Below are 12634 nucleotides of genomic sequence, written 5' to 3'. Positions count from 1 at the left end.
TGCCTTAGAAATGCTCTGTATCCAACCTATTCATTCCTTCCTATCCCCAAACCTGGGAATGACTGACCGTTTTATTGTATCCATAGTTTTGTCTTTTCTAGAATGTTATATAGTTGGAATCCTACAGTGTGTGTCCTTTCAGACCTTTTCAATTAGTGATGTGCATTTGATGTTCCTCCATATCTTTTCACGGCTTAATAGCTTATTTATTTTTTAGTGCCGAATAATATTGTATCGTCTAGATCTACCACAGTTTGATTATCTACCTACTGAAGGACATCTTGGTTGCTTCCAAGTTTTGACATTATGAATAAAGCTGCTACAAACATTCACCTGCAGATTTGTAACTCCTTTGTATGGAGACCAAGGAATGTAATTGCTGGATCATATGGTAAGAGTATGTTTAGTTTCGTGTGAAAATGTTAAACTGCCTTCCAAAATAGCTGTATTATTTTTGCATTCTCCCCAGCAACAAGTGAGAGTTTTTGTTGTTTAACATTCTCACTAGCATTTGGTGTTGTGAGTGTTCTAGATTTTGGCTATTCTAATAGGTCTATGCTGATATATTAGTTTGCATTTAATTGATGATGTATGATATGGGGCATATTTTCATGTACTGTTTACCATCAGTATATCTTCTTTGATGAGATGTCTGTTAAAATCTTTCACCAATTTTTTAATTGGATCTTTGTTTCCTTATTGTTTAGTAGGTTTTGTTTTTTTTTTTTTTAAGAATTTGCTTATTTATTTGACAGAGAGAGAGCACAAGCAGGCAGAGCAACAGGTAGAAGGAGAGGGAGAAGCAGGCTCCGTGGTGAGCAGAGAACCCGATGTAGTGCTTGATCCCAGGACCCTGGGATCATGACCTGAGCTGCAGGCAGACACTTAACTGACTGTGCCACCCAGGCATCCCCTTATCGTGTAGTTTTAAGAGTTCTTTGTATATTTTTGATAGCAATTTCTTTTCAGATGTGCCTTTTGCAAATACTTTCTTCTAGTCAGTGGCTTGCCTTCTAATTCTCTTTGTATTTTCTTTCACAGAAGTTTTAATTTTAATGAAGTTTAGCTTATTCATTATTGATTTCACGGATCCTGCCTTTGGTGTTATATCTAAAAAGTCATTATAATGCCTAAGGTCATCTAGGTTTTCTTATTTCTATCTTATCTTTCAGAAGTTTCAGAATTATTTCTTTTATACTTAAGTTTATGATCCCTTTTGAGTTAACTTTTGTGAAGGGTGCAAGGGCAGTGTCCAGATTTATGTGTTTGCATGTGGATGTCCAGTTGTTCTAGCAACATTTATTGCAGAGACGGTCTTTATTATATTGCCTTCGTTCCTTAGTCAAAGATCAAATGACTATATTTTGTGGGTGCATTTCTGGGCTGTTCCTCCTGTTTCATTAATCTGCTATTCCTTTGTCAATATCACACTGTATTGGTTACTATAGCTTTATAGAAAGTCTTGAAGTCAGGTAGTATAAGTCCTACACCATTTCCCTCTCCTTCAAAATTTTGTTGGCTATTCTACGTCTTTGACCTCTCTATATAAACTTTAGAATCAGTTTGTTGATATCCATAAAAATAAGCTGATATTTTGATTGAACTTCATTAAATCTACAGATTAGGTTATAAAGAAAGACATTTTGACAATATTGAATCTTCCTATCTTTAAACATGGAATATTTCTCAAATTATTAATGAATTGAGTACTTTAATCAGTTTTGTAGTTTTCTACATGTAGATATTGTATATATTTCACTCGATTTATACTTAAAAGTTTCATTTTGGGAATGCCTGGGTGGCTCACTGGTTGAGCGTCTGCTTTAGGTTCAGGGCATGAACTCGGGTCCAGCGATTGAGTCCGACATTGGATTCCCTGTGAGGAGCCTGCTTCTCCCTCTGCCTATGTCGGCCCCTTTCTGTGCATCTCTCATGAATAAATAAATACTTTTAAAAAAATTTTCATTTTAGGGTGGCAAAATAAATGGTATTGTGTTTTTAATATCCAATTCCACTTGTTCATTTGTGGTATAGATGAAGATGATTGACTCTCATGCAATTAGTTATGTATACTACAACATTAGTATAATCACTTAATAGTTCCAAGAGGGTTGTCAACTCTTTTGAATTTCATGCACAGATGATCATATTGTCTGCATATAAAGACAGTTTTTTTAAAGACAGTTTTATATATTCCTTCCCACTATGTATCCCTATTATTTCTTTTCCTTGCCTTTTTACATTAGCTAGGCCTTCCAGTATGATGTTGAAAAGGAATGGTGAGAGGAAACATCCTTGTCTTATGGCTAATCTTAGTGTGAAAACCTCTAGTTTCTTCCCATTAAGTATGATATGAGCTATAGGCTTTTATAGATATTCTTTGTCAAATTGAGGATGTTCCCCCTATTCATAGTTTACTGAGAATGAGTGCTGGATATTGTCAGATGCTTTTTCTGAATCTTTTGATATGATAATGTGATTTATCTTTTTATTTTGTTGATATGATGGATTACATTAATTGATATTTTAATGTTGAATCAGCTTTGAATACCTGAGATAAATTCCTCTTGCTTGTGATATATAATCTTTTTTGCACATTACTGGATTCAATTTTTGAATATTTTCTAATATTTTGTTGAGGATTTAGTGTCTATGTTCATGAGAGATATTGGTCTGTAGTTTTCTTGTAATGTCTTTTTCTGGCTTTGGTATCAGTGTAATGTTGGCTTCATTAAGTGAATAAGGAAGTATCTCTGCTTCTAGTTTCTAAAATAGATTATGGAGCACTGGTACAATTTCTTCCTTCAATACTTGATAGAATTCACCCATAAACCCATCTGGGTTTGGTGCTTTCTATTTTGGAAGGTCATTAATTATTGATTCAATTACTTTAATAGGTAAAGTTGTATGCAGATTGTTTCTTCCTAGATTGTTTTTTGAGAATATCTTTTTTTTTTTAAGATTTTATTTATTTATACATGAGAGACACAGAGAGAGAGAGAGAGAGGCAGAGACACAGGCAGAGGGAGAAGCGGCTTCATGCAGGGAGCCTAATGTGGGAGCCTAATGTGGGACTCGATCCCGGGTCTCCAGGATCAGGCCTTGGGCTGAAGGTGGAGCTAAACCGCTGAGCCATCCAGGCTGCCTGAGAATATCTTTGATATTCTTTTGGTTTTGATACTAGTGATCATGTTTTCATATAAATGTATATATATACATATATAATTTGAATAACATAATTATACAAGTTGATATAACTATATATCAATTTGACATATATGTATATAAATGTGCACACTGGTATGTAAATGACCAAACTGTAGACCTGTAGACATACAAATGTGTGTATGAATACAGCTTGGCCAATCTTTTTAGATCTATTTATTTATTTATTTTTTTTTTAATATTAAGCAAGTGTTTCCTTTGTGGCTTAATAAAGTCATCAATATTTTCTAATTCTATATCTTCTGTGGTCTGCATGTTTATGTCTCCCCAAAATTCTCATGTGGAATCCAATAGGATGGTTATGGGAGGTGAGGCCTTTGGCAGATGATTAGGTCATGAGAGTAGAGCCCTCGGCAATGGGATTAGTACTCTTTTTTTTTTTTTAAGATTTTATTTATTTATTCATGAGAGACAGACAGAGAAAGAGAGAGGCAGAGACACAGGCAGAGGGAGAAGCAGGCTCCATGCAGGGAGCCTGATGTGGGACTCGATCCTGGGTCCCCAGGATCACACGCCCTGGGCTGAAGGCAGTGCTAAACCACTGAGCAACCCGGGCTGCCCGGGATTAGTACTCTCTAAAGGAGAGATCCCACAGAGCTACCTAGCTCCTTCCAATCAGGTGAGAATACACCGAAAAGTCCTATTTTCCAGAAGACAGCCCTCACTCAGTGGTGTTGGCACCATGAAGTTGGACTTCCACCCACCAGAACTGTAAAAAAATAAATTTCTGTTTTTTACAAGCTAGCTAGTCTATAATATTTTGTAATATCAGTCCAAATGGACTAAGACAACATCTCATTGAAAAGACAGCATATGTTTCTTTGTGTTCAGACTTCTCCATTTCTCTATTTATTAGATCAAATGTATAGTTATTTTATTCAAATTATTTATTTTCTTCTTGGTCTGTTGTATGTTGTCACATAACCTGTTGTTGGCCACATCAGTATAGTTATATTTTTATTTGACTGCTCATTTATCTGTTATTTTCTTTTCTAATTTTATAAGTATTTCTTGAAGACAGTCAACATTTTATCTCCAGTGTCCAGTATAGTACATGGTTCATAATAATTCTCAATACTATTTTTTGTGAATAAACACTTGTTTATCGGCTAATGTTCAGAATTATCTTAAGTATTTCAATAATCTAGAATTTAGTGTGAACTAACACAAAAAAATTCCATCTCAAGTTTATATAACTATATATCAATATGATATATATATGTAAATATATATTAATATTACACTATAAAAAATTCTGTAAATGAATGTTTTCCATTGTTTTACCTCAGTCAATGTTAGCATCTTGGGTTAATATTAGTAATTACAAATTAAATAATCCTGATGACTGAAATACAATTGCATTCGAGACTCTGACTATACCAAATATATTAAGAAATTAAGGGGCACCTGGGTGGCTCAGTCTATTAAGCGGCTGCCTTTGGCTCAGGTATGATCTCAGGGTCTTGGGAAGGAGCCTCATGATAGGCTCCCTGCTCAGCGGGGTGTCTGCTTCTCCTTCTCCCTCCAGCCCTCCCCTCTGCTCATGCTCTGTCTCTCTTTCTTTCTCAAATAAATAAAATAAATTAAGTAGATATTTAAATTTTATAAATGATTTGCTCCTATATCTGATAGAACAGTCCATTTCAAAGGTCTTTCCTCAGCAAGTGTTACACATTTCTCTAATTCGAGCCCTCGAAAACCTTTTTTATTTGTGTGGCATTTATATACATTTTCTCAGCTTCTTAGTGGAATGAGTCAGATCCCACTAGGAGTGTACCCAATTTCCCTTTGTCTCAGTTATAGTTCATCTCCTCTCCCTCAGTGACAGCCACAAAGAAACTCTGGGGGGCTTTTACCTCAATAGTTAAATGCTTCCACTGGCACCAGTTTTTCACCAGAGTAGTCCACAAGTGAGCTTTAAAGAACATATAAAAGCTCTTTCCCCTGTAGTAGCCTGTCTGACTTTTCCTTTCAGAGAGAACCCCAGGGATTTGCTGTGAATCACTCCCATTGAGGTTAATTGGACAACACATTGAGAAAACCGGTCATAAACTCAAACACATCTGCTCTGATTCTAAAGACCAAATAGCAAAATTGTAGTTTATTTTAATTGGCACCCTCCTGTGAGGGGGGGTGGGTGGGGGGAGAAGTCAATTAGCAGATTATTATAATTATCAGAAGCATGTAAGCCTAGTCCTCTGTTGAATGTTTTACTATTTTTCCTTCTTCACTTGATAATCTATATTGTTCTATAATAGTTTATTTCATAAAAATTTCTGGGTTAATAATTACAGTCCTTACTAACCAAATATAATATGTACCAAAATGGAATTAAAATGACTGACTTTTAATTAAAATCGGGCTGTGATTTTTTTCCTTATGAATGTGAAACTTATTCATCCATTCCACGTATTGTGAGCTTCTACTATATATCAGACATATATTTCTTGAGAATATATTTTTGAATATCTACTTGAAATATATTTTCCTTAAGACACTTTTTCTGGTTTATTAATCGATTAATTAGAAATGCTTGAAGATTTGGGGAATATAAAGAATAGTGAAAGGGAACAAAGGGGAAAGGAGAAAAATGAGTGGGAAATATGAGAAAGGGAGACAGAACATGGAAGACTCCTAACTCTGGGAAACCAACTAGGGGTGGTGGAAGGGGAGGGGTAGGGGGGGTGGGGGTGACTGGGTGATGGGCACTGAGGTGGACACTTGAAGGGATGAGCACTGGGTGTTATTCTATATGTTGGCAAATTGAACACCAATAAAAAATAAATTTATAATAAAAAAATGCTTGAAGAAACCTAGCTCTTTTGTGAATGGGCTATTTCCTTTGTTGTACCTATGTGGGACAAACTCAGTAACCTGGAGATAGGGGGTAAGATATGTGTAGTAGGAAATACCACTGAAGTTACTTAAAAAAATTAAAATTAACTAAATAATTAATATGAAGATCTAAAAGGTGAGGTCAAAAACAAAATAATAGCAATCACTTTTTTATTAGTAAAACTTATTTATGGTTTAATATATTATCATTGACTTAATAACATAGTTTTAGCTTTGTTTTTAAGGTACTAGATTATTATCCTCACAATTAAACATTCTTTAGCTAGGATACTGGACTGGCTACTGGATATTTAAAACTAATACAAATTGTCACTACATTTAGGATGGGTTAGAGGACTTCTAGGTCAGAATACAGATGCAATGTAATAAGTAGTATAGTATAATACAAAGTATATTTGGTCTTTGTCCCTGGTCTTGGCAAAGAGCTCCTAAAACCCTTGGAATTTACCAAGTGATAGGAATGTCATTTGTTATTAATAATGTGTGTCTTTCCACCTAAGTTTATGCTAATGATGTGATTTAGTGTGAGGCCCCACCATAGATGGGGGGGGGGTGGAGAAGGGGGTGTCTGGTTTTTAAACTCTATTCAAAGGAGATTTAATGAGTTTCTACATTGGTGAATTCATGGAGGTACTACTGGGAGTTGGTGTGCCTAGAGAGGGCATGAAAGCTCCTCACTTCCCCTTCCAATACCTTGCCCTATTGCCTGCATCTCTTCCATCTGGCTATTCCTGAGTCATATCCTTTGTAATAAACCAGCAAACCTGATTAAAGTGCTTCCTTGAGTTCTGTGAGTTTGACAGTATAGCATATTATTGAACCTGAGGAGGAGATCCTGGTAACTCTTGAATATAACCACTTGATCAGATGTGTGGGTGGCCCAGGATTTGTGATTGGCATCTGGAGTGGGGGGTACTGTTCTGTGTGACTGAGTCCTTAAACTGTGGGGTGAGTGCTAACTCTGATTAATTAGTGTCAGAGTTGAATTAAATTGCTAAGCACCAAGTTGGTGTCTGGATAATCTGAGAATCGGTTGTTGGTGTTGGAAAACACCCCAGAAGTAGTATCACTAGATTGTAAATTACCCGACAAAATGGATTATACACTATATAGTACTTATATTTCTCAATTTCACATTAACTTGGACATTATAAGAAACTTATTCAAAGCTTATTGAATAACCGAGTTGACAATAAGTTCATTTTTCTTTGCAACCTATTACATTCTTGTGATCTGAAGCCGTTAATGAATTTCCTTATTTTATGCAAAATAGGGAAGTGTTCATTTTGGAAAATTAATTTACGTAGTGTTCATTATTTTTGGGACTTACTAGGCTATGTTAGTGGAGGAAACAATAAAAAGAAATATGGAAGACAAAATTTTTGGGATAGATAACACTCCACTCTGAGTCATAAAACAATGAATTCAGTCCTGATTCTTACACTTGCTGGCTGCTTGATTTATCTCACTTTCCTTTATATAGAATGATAACAATATCTACCCACTTCAAAGGCTTTCATGAGAATTAAATGAGTTATTGCAGTGCATAGTAACAAATATACTATCTAGTATGCAAAACTTTCTGTCAACAAGATTAATCACTAACTCTCGTTAGCTGGCACTATCTAAGCAATATGACTAGAGATAGCTTGATTCACTGAGACATTGGTGTATTTTACGAATTACTAGTACTAATTTCCTATTGCCAGAGCCAAGGATATGACTAAAACAATCCAAAACGTCTGATTTTTGAAGGTCTGTCTCTTAGGTTAACTTCTGTTGCCAAATCAGTACCAGTCATAGAAGACTCACTTGTAATTTCACAGGGAAAATTCATTATAAAGAATGGATGGGCAAATTTTTTCTGAAAGAAATTAGTAAATATTTTAGGCTTTTCAGACTGTAAGATTTTCAACTACTCAACTCAACTACTTAACTCCGTGCTTGTGGAGTAAAAACAGCCATAGATAATATGGGAACCAAATGCAAGTGGCTGTGTTCCAGTAAAAGTTTATTTGTAAACAAATAGCAAATAATATTTGGCCCATGGACCAGTGTGTGTGGGTCCCTGATATAAAATATTACTAGCTAGAAAAGGAAGGTTAACTACAAAAGTTGGTAAATGAGAATCCCAAAGAATATAGAAATAACAAATTTAGGGATACTACATAGTTCCTTTAAGGGTGAAGGAAAGTACTCAAGGAACGACCAAATTTGGAAGGGCATCTCTCCTCCCACCTCACTCGGAGTCTGACCTTTCAGCTTCATTTGAGAGACTGTGGCTGTAGTCCACTGTATGGAAGAGGAATTTTGAGGGGTACTATGGTCTGGAGCTGAGGCATAGGAAATTGTCTACTAGAGTTCAGTGAAGTTTGATGTCATTCCGGGAGGTTAGAGCTAGGTCCAAATGCAATCAGATTAAGATTTCTTGTTATAGGCAGAAAAAATAAACAAAACATAATAGTTTCAAAATTCCAAGGAAAAATACTTGCCAATTTAGTGCAGAAATTTACATATAAAAACACCTATATTATCTTTGTCAAAGAAAACAACTAAAGGCAATATTTTATTCAACCAGCCATGCACAATTGACTAAATTGCAGGAGGTTGAGAAACCATGGGAACTAGAGTAAAGGACTGACTTTAGGAGGCAAAGCAGAAATCAGAACCAAAAACAGTTGGACACTAGGTAGGGAGTCTGCCATAAAATCTTCACTGGACAGAAATTTGGGGTTTTGTCATGAGTAACAGAGCAAAAGCATAGTCAACCCAGTAAAAATTAGGAGTCTATCATGCTCTTAAATATTAATACACTATCTGTAATATTAGCAGGGTACACTCTTACATGGACAAATTATATAGCAGCAATGATGTCTGAGTTATGGTAGTATACACAACCCAGAAGGGTTCTCTGAAGAGCAACATATTGAGAGACCTTATATAGCTTGGGGAGAGACAAATTAGTTATGAGTAGGAGTTCAAAAACTGCTCAAATTCAGCAAACTGTTTTTGGAAGTAAAGTTTTATTGGCATATAGCCAAACCCATTTATTGGCATATAATCTATGGCGCTTCTGCTACATGGCAGAGTTGAGAGTTGTGATAGAGAACATATGGACAGAAACACCTAAAACATTTATTATTTGGCCCTCTTCTGACTATATATTTCAACCCCTGAACAAGAATGTGACCAAATAAAGAAAGGATAACTGGTATAGGAAGAGAAATTGCCTGCTATAAGATTTTCACTTGAGAAAACTTGAAGATTGAGGTATTCAAACTGAAGAAAACAGAACTCTATAAAGAAGTATTAAAAATGGAAAATCTAAAATGAAAGGTTGCAATTCAATTTTCTGAGCCTTTACACTCTGAAATTGTGGTAGAAGAGGAAGATCTAATCAGGAGAATGGTCATAGGATGAGATTATGGTCAGTCCTGAGCTTTCAAATGTGGGTTGAATCAAAATTTTTCTCTTGGTACTTATGTCAATATTGTGGAAGTTCCACCGATTAATTAATGTCATACTTTTTTTTTTTTTTTTTTACCATATCAGAGTTGTTTTCATGTCTACCTTCCCTTAGGATAAGTCTCAAAATGGTTAATTACTAGTTTGAGAAGCCCTACAATTTCTGGTTCCTCTCTCTGTTTTCAGTTCCTATCTCAACACTTTCCCTTCTGTTCTTGCACAGCAAATTTTCCAATGCCTCTTCCTGATGTGAACTTTCTCTGAATACTAAATTGAGTTAGATCCCCCACCCCACATATATTTCCACATCTCATGTGTTCTTCTCTTGGCACACAAAATTATAGCCACCTCTTTATGACCAGAAAACCTTTGGAAGGGACCACATCTGTCTTTTTTTTTTTAATTTTTATTTATTAGTCACACAGAGAGAGAGAGAGGCAGAGACATAGGCAGAGGGAGAAGCAGGCTCCATGCACCGGGAGCTTGACGCGGGACTCGATCCCGGGTCTCCAGAATCGCGCCCTGGGCCAAAGGCAGGCGCCAAACCGCTGCGCCACCCAGGGATCCCCACATCTGTCTTGTTCAAAGTTCTACGCATGGTCCTTAGTTTATGTAGATAATTAATATGTATTTGAAAAATAAACTATGAACAAATAAATCTATACAAAAGTTTTGCAAATGCTGCTATCATCACCCTCCTTATTGCCAGTATAGAATGTTACATGTCATAAATCTTTTTGTATGATGATCTTGTATAAAATAAAATATTTGGAAGAATAGGCTGATTATAGAAAAAAGTGATTATGCACTTTATATAATGACCTATATGACAACCTCAGCTTAATTATGTTAGGAGAGTATTTTGAGGATTAACCAACTCTGTAAAGTGCTCAGGACAGCACCTAGCACCTATTCGGTTGCTCAATAACTGTTGTTGACAGCACAAATCCTTCTCATCTTTTATTTTTTGCCTCCTAAGAAAAAAGGAAGAAAAAATTCTCACTCTGAGAAATCCAGTCCACTGTGTAAGCATAATGATAATTTTTTCAGTCTGTCTGTATAGATTATTTAACTGTGAAGAGAGCTGCTTACACAGACAAATCATCACAAGGGTTCAAATTGGTTGCACATGGCTATAGAAAGTTTTACATGACTAATCTTGGTGTTACCCATAAATTCTTAGCACAGTTTTTTAATATTTAATACTCTATCTCAAGATACTATCATGAGTTAGAAAGTGGAAATTATTTTAGAATGGTATGACATTTTGTATTTATTTTTTAAGGAGTTGCAAATTCCTCACAATCATCTCTTTGGCCTTTACCAAGGCCTTGAGATTTAGTACCCTTTTCAGAGATCTTCTGGCAGATACTCTACTGTTTAAGGAAAAGTAAAGGCAAAAAGACCAGAAATTGAGTGTTGAATGGCAAAGTTCTACCGCCAAGCAAAGGAACCAGTAATTCATCACAGAGTCTAGCATCATAGTGTGAAGTTGAGGGAGGAGAAAAGTAGAGATTTCTAATGACTGACGATTGAAGACTGCTGTGTACTACAAAAACAAAAGGAGTGCTGCTGACCTGTTGATTAGATAAGTACGAGACTGGCTGGGGAAGGTCAGCTGCATTGACGGAATATCTGTTTTGGGATTATGTCATAATTGGCCATCTTTGTTGCCATTTGACATACCAAATCAAGATTATGGTACCAAGAAGGTCTCTACCCATATTGGCAGTTCTATTGGCCAGATAAGGGCATGCTACTGCTATAAAAATGTAATAAAAGAGACTTTGACAACTTCAACTCAAGTCTTTTGCTATGATGGATGCAGTGAAAGACGCTTTTGATCACCCACACCATTCATTTTAAGAAACAATGACTCTTTTTATAGTAGGGTGGCATAACCATAATCAATTTTGTAATTTAATCATTAAATAAGTTCACTTAACTGATAGAAACACAAATTATCAATTATATTTTACAATAAAGCTTTATAACTTTTTAATCACAAGTATTTCTACTCATGCTAAATATAATAAGGATAGTGAACCAAGTCCTTCTTGTCTATATGTCTCCTAAAATGAATTATAAAAATTTGGAAACTGTACTTACTACCCAATCAGTACACAATTCAGTATGTGCTTTGTAAATTATGACAGAAAGAAAAATAACCAAGAAAGAATTGCTTTAACCTCTGTTGTGATCTTTTATTCTTTTTTATTTGTTTATTTGTTTTCTGGCCTTATAAATGTTGTTTGAAAATGTCATTAGTGTTTCCATAATGCATGAGTTGACCTGGCTTTTGCAATCTTCCTCTGGAAAGCTTATAGCCATTTTTTTAATAGTCTCATCTGGTTTTCCAAATTTCTATTTATTTAATCACAGAATATTTTATCATAGAGATAGAAAAGTGAGTATACCAGCATTTCAACCAGAAAAGATAGAGGCATATCTAGAAATAAAACATAATTTCCAATAGTCTCTCTTTTACCCTCTTTCTACTTCACCATTGATTGACCACGTTCAAGAAAAGTGTGTAGTTCTCAGCTTTGTAAGTTCTCATTCTTCCTCCAAAGACTAGTTATATGTAAATAAATGTATTGACAGTTGGTTAACATACAAAATTTAATACCATGTTTATTTACTATTGAGATGCTGTGTGTGTAAATATGAAAGAAAATAGAAGGATCCCTCTATTTAAGGACCAGGAGAAGGGATGTTAGTATAAGTAGTAAAGCTAAGCCAAAGTAACTGACATAGTTCATGAGTGTCTATGTGAGCCCCTTAAGAGTATTTTTGTTTTCTGGTTTTGGAGAAATAAACTGCCAGTACTTTTTGTTTTGATCTCAACCTCTTCCTTTTGCAAAATCTCCATGCTGGGCAACATCCCAAAGAACACTGAGTAGTGAGCCCAATGTGCATTCATACTGCTTATAGCCTAGAGTTCTCACAGTTGTTATTTTTGGCAAGGACTCCCACTGCCCGATGGTCAATCAGAATAGTTGTTCCCTCTCCAAAATCAAATTCATCTTCCTTTAGTCAAATCTGTATTAATATCAAGAGAATATACAAATGTCCTCTTTTTTTAGTG

General features: G+C 35.4%; 1 long non-coding RNA gene across 2 annotated transcripts in view; it reads left to right on the top strand.

The window, feature by feature from the left end:
* The first annotated feature begins 218 nt into the window (after nt 1-218).
* The window catches only part of LOC112665086 (uncharacterized), a 28589-nt gene continuing 16173 nt past the window's right edge, over nt 219-12634 (top strand). For both annotated transcript variants that reach the window (XR_003140203.3, XR_003140204.3), the window contains exon 1: nt 219-391. This is a non-coding gene — a long non-coding RNA (uncharacterized LOC112665086). The remainder of the gene's footprint in view (nt 392-12634) is intronic.

Source organism: Canis lupus, chromosome 17, assembly GCF_003254725.2.
Source record: "Canis lupus dingo isolate Sandy chromosome 17, ASM325472v2, whole genome shotgun sequence".
NCBI classification, from domain to species: domain Eukaryota; kingdom Metazoa; phylum Chordata; class Mammalia; order Carnivora; family Canidae; genus Canis; species Canis lupus.
Note: the sequence above shows the minus strand (reverse complement) of the source record. Positions and strands in the feature narration are given on the sequence as shown.